Source organism: Choristoneura fumiferana, chromosome 16, assembly GCF_025370935.1.
Source record: "Choristoneura fumiferana chromosome 16, NRCan_CFum_1, whole genome shotgun sequence".
Lineage (NCBI taxonomy): Eukaryota > Metazoa > Arthropoda > Insecta > Lepidoptera > Tortricidae > Choristoneura > Choristoneura fumiferana.
In genome coordinates this window covers 13364843-13381398 of record NC_133487.1, presented here as the reverse complement: position 1 = coordinate 13381398, position 16556 = coordinate 13364843, and the positions used below count along the sequence as shown (strand labels likewise).

At 36.3% G+C, this 16556-nt stretch overlaps 1 protein-coding gene across 1 annotated transcript in view; it reads right to left on the bottom strand.

Annotated features, from left to right (window-relative positions):
- Dark (Death-associated APAF1-related killer) overlaps positions 1-2709 on the bottom strand; it is a 24529-nt gene extending 21820 nt beyond the window's left edge. Inside the window, exon 1 of the mRNA XM_074099651.1 lies at positions 2589-2709. The gene's annotated coding sequence lies outside the window, so the exon portion shown is untranslated. The remainder of the gene's footprint in view (positions 1-2588) is intronic.
- Between the last annotated feature and the right edge of the window lie 13847 nt (positions 2710-16556).

Here is a 16556-nt window from a genome sequence, read left to right as displayed (position 1 = left end):
TCAAATCTTGGAAGCTAAATTTGACCAACTTTCAGTGGTCCGATCAACTTGAAATTGCATACTTATGTAAATTTGGTGACAATACAATAATCTAGTAGTGACATCTTGGTGTCCTGCCAGGATCGTCTCTGCAGGAGGGAACTCCTCAATAGTAAGAGTACCGACTTGAAATTTGGTACAGGTATGTAGTTTAGACGACAGTGCAAGTACAGTCAACAAATAGTAGTAAAAGCTTGTATTAAAATGAAATTTTAAGAAAAAACTTATTACAAGCATTATATTTATTTGCAGTGTACCTAATGTGACTATGTTTGCTCGGGTGGAATCTTTCAACTCAAATTTGAAGTGGATATCTTCAACAGATTGAGCTGAAATTTCCACACATGTATAAACCGATGACAATGCAATATTATTATAACATGGAGTTGATCTGATGATATAGCTAGCCGGTGACTATATGAACTCTGTGATAAACAACACGACCGCATCGAGTTTGGACTCGTTTGTCGTCTTGACGAGTACTTTGGTAACCAGGGGCATAAAGTACAGTCAGCAAAAAAAAATCTATTAGAGAATTTTAACAAACTTTTACTAAACAGTTTACGGAACCCTTCATGTACGAGTCCGACTCGCACTTGACCAATTTTTTTTTTTGTTTCTTAATCTGCAATCAACCACTTGAGTCATACTCGGATAGTCTGAATTAAACATTTTATTAAAAATCATTTTTATTAAATAATTAAAAAAACCTGTCCAGGATTTTTTTTAGCAAATCCATTTTAATATATTTTCTAATATACTAAATTATTATAAAATAGTTTCATTCTGTTATCAGACCGGTGAAGATTTTCAAGTTTGGATCTTAGACCATATTATTATGTATGGGGTCATAACAACGCCACAGGTTGCATAGCAAAACCTTGCCACAAGAACATTATTTTGAAATGATTTTTGTTACAATTTCATTTATTTGTTCAGTAAGTGAATACTAAAATGTGAAAAATAGGTCAACATTTTTATCATTATCATCATCATCATCTCAGCTGTAGGACGTCCACTGTTGGACATAGGCCTCCAATAGACCTCTAGTTGCTTCAGTTCGCAGTGGCCTGTATAAACCAGAAGCCGCTGCTTGGTTGGTGGACGTCCTATGCTGCGCTTACCAATCCGCGGCTTCACTCGAGAACTTTTCGGCCCAACGGCCATCTGCTCTCTGTGCTATATGGCCTGCCCATTGCCACTTCAACAAGCTGAGTCGCTTGGCTATGTCGGTGACCCTCGTTCTTCTATGTATCTCCTCATTTCTCAACAATATCAACATTTATTGACATTTTATTAAATTACATCAAATCAAAGAACAGATGCATACAGAATCTTAGAATGAGATCTTGTGCTATGAGGGATGTGGTTAAATGTCAGAGTTAGATGGAAACATATTCAAATCAATTATTCAAGAAATATAGCTCCATTGATACTATTAACAATTCCACCAACAACAAGGTTGAATACGACACTATCAGTTGGCCGTTGTACCATCAGCCAAATATGTGGTCTACCACCCTAAAGTTGATAATTGTTTGCATGTCACAAAACAATAATGCCAATAGACTATCAACTTGAAAGTTGAACTTTAGCTACATATTAATTAATAGGAACTTGTTTAAAAATTAATAGACCACTTATTTGGCTGATAGTACTGTAGCATGGAAACATATTGTGCTTCTTCATACTAAACAATTGATTCCGGCAGGTTGACTGACGTTGGTTCAACTTGAAGATAGGGGTGATAATATTTTAATCAAGGAGTTAGATATTTCTTTTAGTCTTAATTCTATACCATAAATACAAAATTAATATGCTAACCAATGATATCAGATGATAAGTGACTTATTTTAAAGCAGCCATAACCCTAAATGGGTTCTTATGAGTCATATACCCTATTGTACACACAACCATTATTGCAGCTGAATCCAGTTCAAATCATTACCTTTCAGATAATTTTTTTACTATGAAACAAAGGAAAGTTGTTAATAAATGGATTAATGTTATATCATGTGTTATGAAGTAACATTACAATAAGTGCTGAGTAAAAAAGTCTTAAGAGTTAGTTACAGGAAGAAATTCTTCATTCTTTATAATTGAATCATTCATTTTGGAAAAATGCGTGTTATTCTCAAATTCTCAGTAGTGGTTAAATAAGGCTCTAATCACCATAGTTTCTAGAATTCCTTTGTTAAGAACATTAAAACAGGACTGTAATATTTACCTACTGAAACTTAGTATGAATGTACAGACAAAATTAAAGATACATAAATACTATTCACGTAAGAAACGTCTACTTATACGAAAACGATATCATTGTGCTTTCTGCTTTCTTATAGATACGTAAATTACGTAGTGAAAGACAGCATGATGGAAGTGGAATCCTGGAATAGTGCAGTCCAGTCTCAAAAGTGAGCGATGATCAGATCTTACATTAATGTGCAAACATTAATTAAGTAATACGTATTCATTATTTTCATTAAATGAATAGGCAAGTCCTTGTTTTAACCGTTCACAAAGTTTCAAATAAACAATAAATAACTTACCCCGTGATGGGCAACGGGAATCCTGCACAGGTTTATTTTATGTGAAAATACATGACAACGAACCGTTCTGTGGTCATGTGATAAAAGAAATCAAATTATTAAAAACAAGAAAACAAAATAACACAAAACAAACAAGTGTATTCTCCAATGCATTCATAAGCAATGCAGTTTTGTATGCATCTATTATCTTTCAAATGCGCTTTCATTGTTTTCATCTTCAACTGTCAAAAACATACTCGTGTCTAAGTGGCTGAAATTGTTAGAATACTATTCCATGATTGGTGTAGATTCTAATGAAGAATGTCTTGATTTGACATTTTGTATAACGAAACGTACTGCTTACCTGCAGGGCTACTACGAAACTCGTAACTCGAAGTTCGTGTCGTGCGGTCCCTCTGACACTTATACTGTTTAATACGAGAGCGAGAGGGACCGCACGACACGAACTTCGAGTTTCGAGTTTCGTAGTAGCCCTGCTGTTTCGGATGCCTGTTATTTTTTCCGATTTTAGTAAAAAGTTACTTTATTGAATCGTTACAGATATTATTTATTAAATTGCACAGTGTGTAATTTCAATGAATAATTTGTAATTAAAATACCACTCACCCGAAAATTACCTAGTGTTATAGTGTGACTTCTAAGGAAATAGTCCGCGTAGGTACCGCTAGATGTCACTGTCGTCATAGTTGGTTCGTTTCTGCAGGGCTACTACTAAACTCGAAACTCGAAGTTCGTGCCTTGCGGTCCCTTTGACACTTATACTATTTAGTACGAGAGCGAGAGGGACCGCACAACACGTACTTCGAGTTTGGAGTTTCGTAGTAGCCCTGCAGTTCTGACTTGGAATACAGTGCACAAGGTCTCCGCTAGATGTCATTGTAAAAAATGTATCAACTAAAGCTACTGAAAGAAAGTGATTTCTTGTTTTATTTTATAAGAAATCTCTTTCTTGAGTGCACTACGCTGTACGCAAAGGAGGATAATTGTATTATCAGCCTATAAGTGGGTTAGTGTTTGTCTCTTTATGGCGCTTTAGACCAATCGCGTGGGCCGATCTTCTGCGACCCGCGGGTATTATAGGTTCAGTCAAGTGTAAAAATATGAACTTATTCAATGTTTCAAAAATAAGTACCACAGACTCTTATTCCGACGCAATAAGGCAGTAGTAACATATTATTTTTGAGTGGTTCGAATAGATACTTATTTTTGCACTTGACTGTGTTGACTTGACTAACAGTCAAAGAAACTGAATCACGTACCAGGGTGGAACCTTTGTTTATACTACTACTGTCATGTTGACATCCTATACATTTGCCAAAAGAAATCATGGCGAAATTGGTTATGAAAAGGTTCCACCCTAGTACATGATTTAGTTTCCTTGACTGAACACTCTCTCGGGATAGGCTTATGTTAATCAGGGATATATTTTTAACGATAAAAGAATTATAACTGTATAAAAACACGCGAGGTATCTTTAATTAACTTTATTGAAGTTTTCTTATTACAAACACTGTAATTTTATTCTAAAAATGTATTTTTGGGCCAGCAAATTAGAAGGCTGATAGAAGTCTAGATAGAAGAGAGAGAAAACATAGACAACAGATTTTAACATAGAAAGATTAGATTTAGTGTTGCCATTGATAAATATTTTCTTATGTTTACATTTTAATTATTTTATATATTTATTTTATGTTCGTGATTGAACAATAACAATCGGTCTAGACTAGAAGTTTCAGAGCTATCATCTCAAACTCCTACGTGCAAAAAAACAGACAAGGTTTATCTCTTAATTAAATTAGTCTCTGAAAAAGGACTGGTACAGTTAGAATATATGTATATTGTATAGATAGGTATTGTAACACTATGCTAGTAATATTTATATGTACCTACTTACCTAATAGTCGCGTATCATCGCAAGAAGACCGAGCTATGATTGCAAAAACATTAGCAAAATCAGGTAGAGCAGATGTGTATCTCTACAAAAGATATCCGCCTTACGCTTACAGTAAACAAACTATTCTTCAGAGCGCGATCAAAGCCATGAATGGCCGTGTGGCGGTGTTAGCCTATAATAAGATTTATTGTAACCGATCTTGTTTTGACAATGACAATGGCAAGATTCTTGGTGGTAAGACGGCTTTGTGTGGTCCGCATTGTGCGATGTAAGGAAAGTCAAAAATTGTTTACGATAACACACCTGGTTATGAAAAAAATATCAATTATAACAGTTTTGTGGTGGAAACTGACGTATAGTTCCATTACGTTCTTGAAAGTAATAGTCTTTTTCAGTTTGTCCTTATTATACCTTCACCAGCATTATATATTATTGGGATGTAGATGTAGGACATTAGGTTGCAATGGACTGCAGGGCACTGGAGTCTGATTATTGAAATCGTGTCATTCAAAATACTCCGGTGTTGAATATTATTGCTATACGACAAAAATTAGGCCCCTAATTTTCCCAATGAACTTACTACTTTTGTTTACTCCGACCAAAACTTGCTATTGACAAGACTGTCACATTTTGCATTACAATTGGATTACACCAATTAAATTTGTTCGCAGGTATGTGCAGGATTGTTCAGTGTTTTTTATTTTTATTTTTATTCGACTGGATGGCAAACGAGCAAGTGGGTCTCCTGATGATTAGAGATCACCACCGCTCATAAACATCTGAAACACCAGGGGTATTGCAGATGCGTTGCCAACCTAGAGGCCTAAGATATATACCTCAAGTGCCAGTAATTTCACCGGCTGTCTTACTCTCCACGCCGAAACACACCAGTGCAAGCACTGCTGCTTCACGGCAGGATTAGCGAGCAAGATGGTGGTAGCAATCCGGGCGGACCTTGCACAAGGTCCTACCACCTGCAAAACACTATTGCACTGCACCTACTGCCTGTGTTTTGTTTTCCTTCATCGCTAAGCTCTAATTTCCGCACCGACCGAATTGCACCGACTTAATATACGAAGAACAAATCAATTGTAAGAACAATTGTAAAAGTGTCTACTATGATATATATATATATATACACATCACCTGTATATGCACTTTCTGCAGTTGTTCTTACAATTGATTTGTTCTTTGTAGGTATATAAAGTCGGTGCAGATTTTCCGGGATTCTTTCTAATACGAGTATATTACTTTTAGATAAGTAGACACAAAAGTTGACACTGAATATTTTTAGGAATAGTTAGAAGTAACAATCGAACAATTTACTATTCTAGATAGCGGTGAAATCTGTGAGTTATGGTAATGCGCCCTGATAGCTCGGGAGTCCCAAAGGCCTACGTTTACAAAACTCTAATCTAACATATAAACATAAAAACGTCTATGCTCGCGTCACTAAAAGGCGATTGTTGTTAAATTTAATGGGGCATTAAATAAAATAAGACGGCCTGAGTCACGATAATTACAGCATTGACCTTAGTTAGAGCATTAAGCCAACCGGAGGCGTCAATGTAGGTACACTAATTTCTACTTATACAAAAAAACTGATACTTTCTATCAAGAGTGAAGCTGCGTACGCATACGAAAACACAAATTCCTTGATCACCTTACCATTAATGGTAAAATTTACGCAAATAACTAAACTGTTATGCAATGCACTAACTTGAACTTTACCATAGAATAACTAATAGTACTACCGTTGACTTTACATTATAAAAGCATCAGCTATTCGATAATAGAACGCATCTTCAGGAAAGTGGTATACCCACATCACCTGCGAAGCAGTTAAATGATGTGTGTAAAATACGAAAATCGAAATTCGTATCGTATTGTCCCTTTCACTCTCGTATTAATTAATATTAGCGTTAGCGTGACGACGAGCTGCAAAGTTCAAATTTTGCACTTCGTACTGCATGGTAAAACTACAGCCCAATCTCATCTCGAGAAGAGGTTTATGCTCAGCAGCGGGAAGCATTTAGCCCGGACATGAGACGAAATTGACCTATATGCACACAATCGCATTCACACAGGTATGGTTGATTTTTTTAACCCCCGCAGCAAAAAGAGGGGTGTTATATAAGTTCGACCGCTCTGTGTGTGCGTCTGTGTGTCTGTCCGTGGCACCGTAGCTCTGAAACGAGTGAACCGATTTGGATGCGGTTTTGTTATTTGAAAATAGGTTTTCTAGCAATGATTCTTAGATATATTTCATCAAAATCGGTTTAGCCGTTTTTGAGATATTAAACTTTGAAACGACAATGTCGGGATTTTCTCAACTTTTTAAGTTCGTTAGGTTAAGTCATTACCCATTCCGAAGGAGGGTTATTACTGGTTTGGCCCACCGTTGGCCTCTCCAGTTGGTTTAGTGCTCTAACGTCTAACGTACTATTGATGAATAAAATGACTCGGGATAGGTGGACTCTTACCAAAGGTTTAACGACAATAATAACTTTCTGGGCCACGGCCCTCAGGCTGAGCTAAAGCGACCCCAGGCCTATGAAAGCCTATTTATTTATCTATTCTTATTAGTGTAAAATTTGTCATAAACACATGGAATGCGCAATGCTCAAGCAATTAGCATTCGTACAAGGAAATTATTTATTATAATAACTGCTTCAACTATTTCTCAGGGTCATACGCTTATCACAGTTAAAATTCAATTATATTTAAATCTACAATAACCTTAATTAATATTTTGATATAAAAACATTTTTGATACAAGCATTTTTGTTGACTCTATTTTATTTATTATGCACTACCACAGTGCACGTAATCAGCTGTTATTTATATATCTATTAAATTTCAAGTAATTTTCAACTCACTCGAACGAGTGGAAGTGAATTAAAATTTACTTACTTCTATTTATAATATTTAACCCAAGCATACTTACCTTAAATTCAAAGCATAAAAACTAAGACAAATGTGAAGTTGCAAAAATATAGTAATAGATAACCGTTGGGGGAGAAAAGTCCTCAAGTGGCGAGCACGAATCCGAAGACGAAGCGTTGACTGACGGCATCGTGAAAGTTGCGGGAAACCGGTGGATGCAAGTGGCGAGTTGTCGTTCATTGTGGCGTTCTAAGGGCGAGGCCTTTGTCCAGCAGTGGACGTCTTCCGGCTGATGATGATGATGATGATGATGATGAAAAATATAGTCCTAGTGGTTTTCCGATTCTGGATGTCAATTATTTATTTATCAATGTTTGAAATTTTGAAAAGAGAAAAAAAAGTTTCTTCTATTCGGTTGATTAAATAGTTTACGGTTGATTAAATAGTGTACAGACTTAAGCCAAATTATCACAAAAGAAATGAAATCATCATTATTATTATTTAGATAGATAAATTATCACAAAAGTCTCAGTAAACATCTTTTAAGAAATCCCTTTGACCTTGCATAGGTAAAGCGTTATCTCCCAAAAACGTTAGTCCTTCCGCTTGACCCCATTAAAGGAAATTATTTTGGGTCCACTCTACTTTGCTTAAGTCCAAATCGAAATCACATTAAAGTAATGGACATAAAAATAGTCGATTTGGGATCAAATGTGAGTATCGTATAGGACTTAGGAAGTGGTGACTATTTCACACCGACATTCTCTTCCGAACGTAGAGTCGATGAAGTTGAACGGTATACCTACTAGGCCAGGGTGGAACTTTTTCACAATCAATTTCACGATGATTTCTTTTCAGGAATATGACATCTTAAACTTACATTTGCAGTGAACAAGTACCATCTTGGTAGGCAATTCAGTTTATTCGGTTCCTAAAACTGATTAAATGTTATGTCTTACAGAAGAGCGGAATAAAAGTTACATAGTATAAAGAGATAGCACCTATATAATAGAGACAAATCGTGATTCGTAAATTAAATTATTTTTACAGGCACAATACAACGCGTTCGACACAAAACATAGAGTAATTTAAACGTATTGATTGCTCGAATCGATCGCCACCATTACCATGCGCTACCATTGCTCTAATTAACGGCAATTCATCGCGTCACCGACAAATGAACACATAATCAAAACAGACAATAAACGAATCTCGGTGTGACAGCCATTGGTTACAATTGAGGTAAATATCAGAGCTTTGCAGGCAGTGCACGTTCGTGATTGGTCATTTCGGTATATCCTGTTAGACGCCACACGAATCCCGAATGAATTACGAGAATTGTTTATATGTCGATACTTACCGATTTTGTCTGATTCTCCACAAAAAGATCGAGTTACTCGTGATGCAGTTTGAATGTCAAGTATTCGGGTAGTTTAGGCGTAGGGTAATACTATGAGCGCTTATATCAAAAAGGAAAAAGGAAAGAAAAGGAAACAAAGGAAGACAGGAAAGAAGAAAAAGGAAAGGAGTCAAACAAAAACAAAACGGTGTGCTTGCGGTAAAATTGCAATTTATGAAAATTTCTTGCATATTGTCTCTCATTTCTTCATACGACAGGAAACTGATAGAGGTTGCAACGCTCGTAGAACTACCCTCGAATAGTTTCTTTAACGTACGCTGTCCAAGTTTTACGACTTTTCTCTTCATTGCGTGCATGTAGGTAGTTGAACTTCACGTAGATTCTGTCCAACCAACTTTAAAGTAACTAGGTAGCAATATCGATTCACCTAAACTGTGACCCGCTGTGGAATCTTATCAATGGAAAAGTTTTAGCGACGTCGCATTGCTGGACAAGGAAACCATTATGAAAGTTATAGAGGTGAGACGTATTTACTGGAATAGGTTTTTGGAATAGGTTTTGGCTTGGACGCGTGAGACGCGTTCCCGCCGGCGGTTCTTTTAGCGTCCGAGTACTCCGAGTATTTAGGAGTACAGAGGCTGACAACGTTTCGCCAACTTGAAAATAAGCATTTATGTACACTTTTTAATTGAAAAAATTATAAAAACTGCTGACAGTCCTAAGCCTGTATAAAGTATGAAGGGAAGTTTTAAGTCTGTATTTAATATAAGTTAAAATTAAAAAAAATATGAAATCTGAAGACTGAACTGTGACGTGGAATTCGGTAGTTCGATATTCGTAAAACTACTAAAACTAGTACGGTGCATACGCAATCACGGAAGCGCATTTACGGGAATCATTTTGTTTACGCAATGAGTCAATTGAGTTAAGTACTCGTTGATACTCGTGGACCTAGTCTTTGGATCTAGCCTTTTTGTGGACGCGTACTGGCAAGATTCGTCCGCGTTTTGCCTAGTACGTCTCACCTCTAGAAAGTTACTGTGAAAAAGTTCGACGGTGGGTCATGCATCTAATTATTTGTGAAGTGCGAGTGGAACTCGGGTGGAGAGCGTTGCACACGACGAAATATTTGAATAAATACGTGTAGTTACCTATGTTTTTTTTACATTAAACCACACATTTCTTATAGTGCATGTAATCTACAGTCAAAGCAACTAGGCACTATTTTCTGTACTTAAAAAAAAGGGCCCATTAGTTTCGGAGATAAGGTAAGATGGTAAATTTTTGTCTATTATCTTATTATATATGTAGTTAACTTTCAAAACTATTTATCATAAATTTATAAAAAGTAGGTATAGGTATTATGTTTGAAATCCTGAAGTTAGGTTTTCAAAAACATATACGAAGTGATCTTACAAGGGTTTCTTTGTCTTTTTGGGATAGAGAACCCTAAAAAATAAGTTTTAGCTGCATCAGCAGCACCTACTTTACGAGTAGGTACCTAAATATCGTCAGTCACATGACTCCATTTCCCATGGTCCATTTGGTCCCTTCTTTACGGCTCTATGACGGTTTACTGTTATTAGTTCCTGACACTATTGTATGATCACCATTAACCAGGCTTAAACGATTTAATTTTCGACTTTCCCTCAAACTTCATTGACGGCACCTAATCACGGCCCACGGACAAGATAATCCTCTTATTTATTGGCCATAACAACTGATACTGTCGTCAGTACAGACCTACAGATTTATAAACAGTTTGGTGCTAATGAAATTATATTGAATTGCCATAAATTACGCGACGACAATGGTCCGAGGTGGGGTGACCACAATGATGAACCAAATTGGAACTATTTACAATGGCTGTATTTGGGTTTAATAGCGTTGGTCACAACACAGGACCACCCTTAATGTTTGGGTGCACCTCGCGGGCTATAATTGTGTTGGGCAAGATGTTTTGGTCGGTTACAGATGTGTGACTTTGGTAATTTATTGGATTTAACTGTATTGCATTGGAGCTATTGGAAGTGTATTGTAGGGCCACACGCATCTAGTGAGGTATTGTGATTATAACTTTTAACAATAATAAAAATAGCAAAGATTTAAACACGTTCTTAGTAACTTTGCTTGCGTTTTTAAAACTACTTATTATTTATAATGGCATGTTAGTAATTAACAAGCAAAAAATACGTTGTTAGTTTTTTTATAATACGCACACTGATTTTGACCTTTTTTTACCCTCTCGTCCCGAACAATGCCAACAAATTGATGATAATAAACGATGCGGTCGGGTTGAAGGTGCACAATTTATGATTAAGGAATAATTTTATAAAATATCCTTAGTTATTCTCACGAGCTTCCATTTGGTTGAACATGACACGACTAAAATTCTTGCGGACAAAGGGATGTGGGGCAACAGAAGCGTAGGTAGCGGAGCGGTGCTGCAGCCTTCCGTCAATATCGTAGACAGCGGGACACCATTGTCACTGCCCCCATTGTGGCTGCTGACGCTGCGAAGCACTGACCAAAAATCATTAATTTTCTACCACAAAGCAAGAACCCACAAATCGAAGCCCTGAAGAAAAAAATTGGGCCCATTTAGGACCGGTCACTGACACAGATACGAATGCCAGGCCGTATCGTGAATAGTTCCATCTGAGTTTTAATTATATGATTTTAGATGACGTGCCCGCCGACAAAGGCTGCGGACGAGATATGATTATTCATACCAACTTCGTAATTTTCATCATTTAACGTGTGCATTTGGAGCAGTGACTGATCTTTCCTTAAATGTGATAATGAACCTCACTTTAACTGTGCTTCCAGTGAATACTGATACAAATCGGAAAGTGCTATTTTTAGGAGAGCGATTTTAAGTATAACATTTTGCGTAAAAGACGTTGCCACTAACTTAAAAATTATAAAAAATAAGTGAAACAAAAACAAGCTCTCTATTCCTCATTAGTATTCATTGATGTAATTTATGATGTAATATTATATTGAATGAATGAACTAAACTATTCATATAGCTCCGATAAAAAAACATATAGAAGCTGTGTTTGAGATATTTAAAGATTTCGGTGAAACGGTATCAAATGCAACAAAAATTAAGTAATTTTTTTTAATAATAAAAATACCTATATAAATAAATTAAGTATTTAGAAATCATTATACCATAGCGAAGGCACGTGTTTCGGAGGTACTTGAAATGAAATATTGTAATAAACGCAGTGCTTTGTTACCATACAATACAAGTCTCGAATTTGAAACAGGAGCGGCAACCTTCGAAAGCCCGTAGACTAAACGAGTATCGGTCTATGTTGTCGCTGTATAAATCACGAACTCTTTTGTGATTAATGTCAACGTTAAAGAATAAATATTCGTATTTAGTGCTGTGCAGTCCTAATGTCCGTAACCAACCAAACCGGATTAACTAGACCTCCGTATGTGTCAATAAATAAAACTTTCAGCTTACTGTTTACTCATCGGGTCACAATTATGTATTAAAATCCCCACATAAATCTAAAATCATCCAGCTAGATAAAGAACCTTTTTTTGATATCACCAAAATATTTAAACAAATCATTCAAGTATTAATAACATGTGGCGTAACAAATACGATTAAGACCGCTAAGTCAGAGCTCCAACACAGATGCTTGGGGTAAATTAAAAAGCGTGAATGAAAAAATGGTCTTTGTGTTGGCAAAATTCTCTTTATCTGGTAAACCGGAATTCGCGGCCCCTCGCCGAATAATGCTAATCATAATGGCATTACATTCATTCGCCGGATTTCGTCAAGTATCCAAGGATCGGCCCCGAATTCCCTTAATTTTTTTGGTCTCGTGATCTCGTCTCGAGCTTTTTTTATTACGAATCACTAATTTAATCGGCGAAACGATTTTGTCTGCTAATTGAAATTAAAATAAAATTTGCTTATCATGTTACAAAACTTTGTCATGTTGCACAATATTTTTTTTCGGTTCGTTTTGGTGTACGTTAATTCAAACAGTACAGGCTATCTTATACTTTATACTAGTAAAACATTGTAAAATATTGCACATTTGGCCACAATAACCCCGTATAAAGCAACAATTATGAGTTAAAGCCAAGCTTACAAACTGTGGCCATTAGCACAACTGATACAAAATATTTTGACGTTTACTGCGAGAAAATATGTATGGGTCCTTGGGGATGGCGTGCATTAGAGCCATAGAAACAGTGTGACAAAGCGAATGGCAGACAGCTCGGAAGATCGATTCGATTTATGCGTTTTTTGCGGAAACACAATAGGGTGTATTTATCGACAGATAATGGGATCGAGGAACATTTGGCGGGAATCGTCATTTGGTAATGTGGTTAGTTATGGTGATCGGAATCACATGTCATGTTAGATTCATCAAGTTTATAAATCGGAATGACTTTGTTCAAAAGTAGCAGCATCTTTCGAAGCAAAGCAACATTGGGTACAGATTAAGTAGATACCACTTCAGAATTAACGTCAGCGTTTAAGTACTATTGGTTATTTTTCCGTTAGGTTAAGATACGAGTATCTGGTGATTTCTCTCGCCAATGCACAGCACAGCCATCAAGATGTTTAAAATTTTCTTTTCGAGGCCACGTAAATTCCAGTTCACAATATGCATATCATCGATCTTCGTTGATAGGATACTTACGTTCAAAAGATAACTATCATGTGAAAATAAAAATACTAGTTTCTACGGTCATTTTACGTCAAGAATGCGTCAGGGAGATATCTGTGAGTGTGTGGACGTAACGTTGTAATTCTTTTATCTTAGGAATAAGATAATGTTGGTTTAACGCAGCTCTCTTCTTTTGTAGTAGGTGACTAAGTGATTAATTCGGCCCATCAAACTTGACAGGCGACGATGGATGCGGAAAAAATATTTTCATTTTACATCTGAGCTACGCGGTGCAGGATGCGTGCGTAATAAAAAGTAGATTAACGTTTTCAGCGGTTCGCCTAAATCGCTACCAGTTTACTGGGAGCTGTGATAGCTCTATGGACTGCAGCGTCGCTGTTTATCTAGTTAGGAGCTGTAAGGGGCACAGCGGGTCGTAGTTCATTGGTGTGGTTGTAAGAATCGGCTGACGAGTCGGTAGTGTTGTGATTTACAACTTCCTGAGTGAGCGGGCGTTACGTTGGCACTGCATTTGATGGCACTGGACTGAGCCACATAATGCTAACTAGTTACGATGCAAGATTTACGTCCTCTTTTAATGTTCTGTACATTGACTGCAGAGAAAGTTTGGTAAAGCAAGAAAATTGTTCGTTGGTTATTTTACAACCTTCGGGGAGATAAATATAAGTTATTAAATAACCAAGTACCTAAGCAATTCAAACTAGAAGAACAAAGAGCTGACTTTGTTTCTCTAAAAAGGCTGATTTTAAACACTGGTTTCTTTTGTAAACTTGTGTAACTTGTAATTTGAGACATGCCATAGTTAACAATTATGTCTTTGACAATTACCGCTCTACCATGTAACAATGGCATAATTGCTTTTTGTTTAAGCCCATGTTATATACCTACCGTCTCATGTTAAACTAATAGTGTGTTCCTAAATTGGCTAATAATGCTAGTTTTAGTTACAGTTTCACAAAATTATATCGTCACATTCATAAAGTAAATAAATGTAGGTACAATGCAATTTAAATAAAAGATATTTAGACTAGTCTAGCGCACCATCTACCATAGCATAGCAAAAATACATTATACAAAATACAAAACGAATAGAAATAATAAATAAATAAATAATAAATATCATGTGACATGTGACAAGAATTGACCTAGTCCCAAACTAAACAAAGCTTGTAATATGGATACTAGACAACGGATAAACATACTTATTAGGTATATGTATAATGTATAGATAGATGGATGTACATTTGTATTTACGTGAACACATAGTAAAAGACTCGAGAAGAAACATTTGTATTGTTCATACAAATATCTGCCCATTCGGGAATTGAACCCAGGACCTCAAGCTTCATAGTCAGGTTCTCTAATCACATTCTAATCACTTGGCTATCTGGTCGTCAGAAATACTCTGATTCCTTTACTTAAATTTAATGCTGCTTTGCATTAATAAATTATTTAACAAAAATACTCATGCAAGAATTGATAGAGATGGAACTGTAGCATATAGCTATTATATTAAAACATTTTGTGAAGTAAAATACTAGTTTTATTGGTATCTAGCAAAACATTACAATCGAAAGACAAATTGGTAGAACATTTCATCACCAAATTCAAATTATGTCCATAGAGAAACATGAGGGCGGCATTACACCTTCCAGCAAGAATGCATCGCGTAATGCGGCGGCATTACCAAAGAGATCGCCCGCAATTTTTGAGTCAAAACGAGAAAGCCAATAACGGCCTTTTCATGTTTCCCGGCCGCTTTCATACTTTCAAGCACTCGCTTTGCCAAGTCACTGGGGGGCTACTACCAAATTCGAAAATCGCAGTTCGTATCGTGCCGTCCCTCTCACTCTCGTATTAAATAATATAAGCGTCAGCGGGACGGCAAGGTACGAAGTTCCAATTTTGCACTTCGTAGTAAAGGGCCTGATTGATATCGCGACATGATCGAAAACCTATGCACTTTGAACCGAAAGCATAATGCGAACAAAATGGCGGTAGCGGCAAGGGCTTTGTACATACAATGCCAAAGCAAGCCGGATGCAGATAGTGTAGTTTTATATGTTAAAAACAAGTCTTAGCTTTATCAAGTTGAATAATCAGAGTAGAGAAACCCGAATAACTTTATATTAGTGTTTTCCTCGCAATCACCGAATGCCGGATGACTTGCAATAGAATTGTTCGCTTGGAAGTTGTGTAAAAATATACGAAAGAAAGATTATTCCTAGACCTAGAACTAGTTGATTGATTAGCTTATAAATGTAGGTGTACATGGATGTTCGAACGGATTTATAAGAAGAAAACTGCTAAATAAAGGAAAGCTCATGTTCTGGGTAAGTATGCATGCAATATTTTTTACGAAATAATCAGAAAGTAGGTATTTAACTAGATACATGAAAAATCAATAAAAACTCTACCTGTTTATGGATTGCTTGCACTTAGAAGTTCAAAAATGTTTTCATGCAAATAATCACTTTACTTTTGCTTTAAAAACCAAAATTACAGTACATTTTTCTTCTTTAGGTAGCTAACCAACCTACCTGTATAAAGGGGTATTGCTACTCGGTATCTCTTAACGTGGTATGGTGAATCACAGCTGGTGATGCTGTGTAATAATGCTCCTTATTTGTGCCAGTTTGTTCCAAAATTTCAAACTCTTATCTTGAAAACTTGTTCCAACCTGTTGATTAACTAGCACTACCGCTAGTGGTAAATTTTTTAATCTACATCAGTCTTAAATTACCTATATCTTTTTCTGAGTGATAATATTATTTGATATTTCCGAATTCTGTTATCAGTTATTTATTAACTTGCAAGTACGAGTGTAAAATTAAAAACATTTTCGTCTAACGACCTTTCCGATAGGTAGGATGCAACGATGACGTCATAGCATGAGTAACGTCGAGTCTGGCTGATAAGCGCAGTTATCAGAGCCTGCAGGTAGAGGCATAGAACAAAAGGTGCTAGTGCCACTTTGCACTGCAGCTGATAAAAAAAACTAATCGTAATCTTGACAAGGCTCGCACGACACGTGCGAGGATTATGCACTTCCGTGCCGTTTTTGTCAACGATTGTTTGAATGTTAAAAGTAATGCATATAAGTATTGCATCATGATGTATAATAATAAAATAATAGCATTTAATCAAAATACCACAAACGGGAC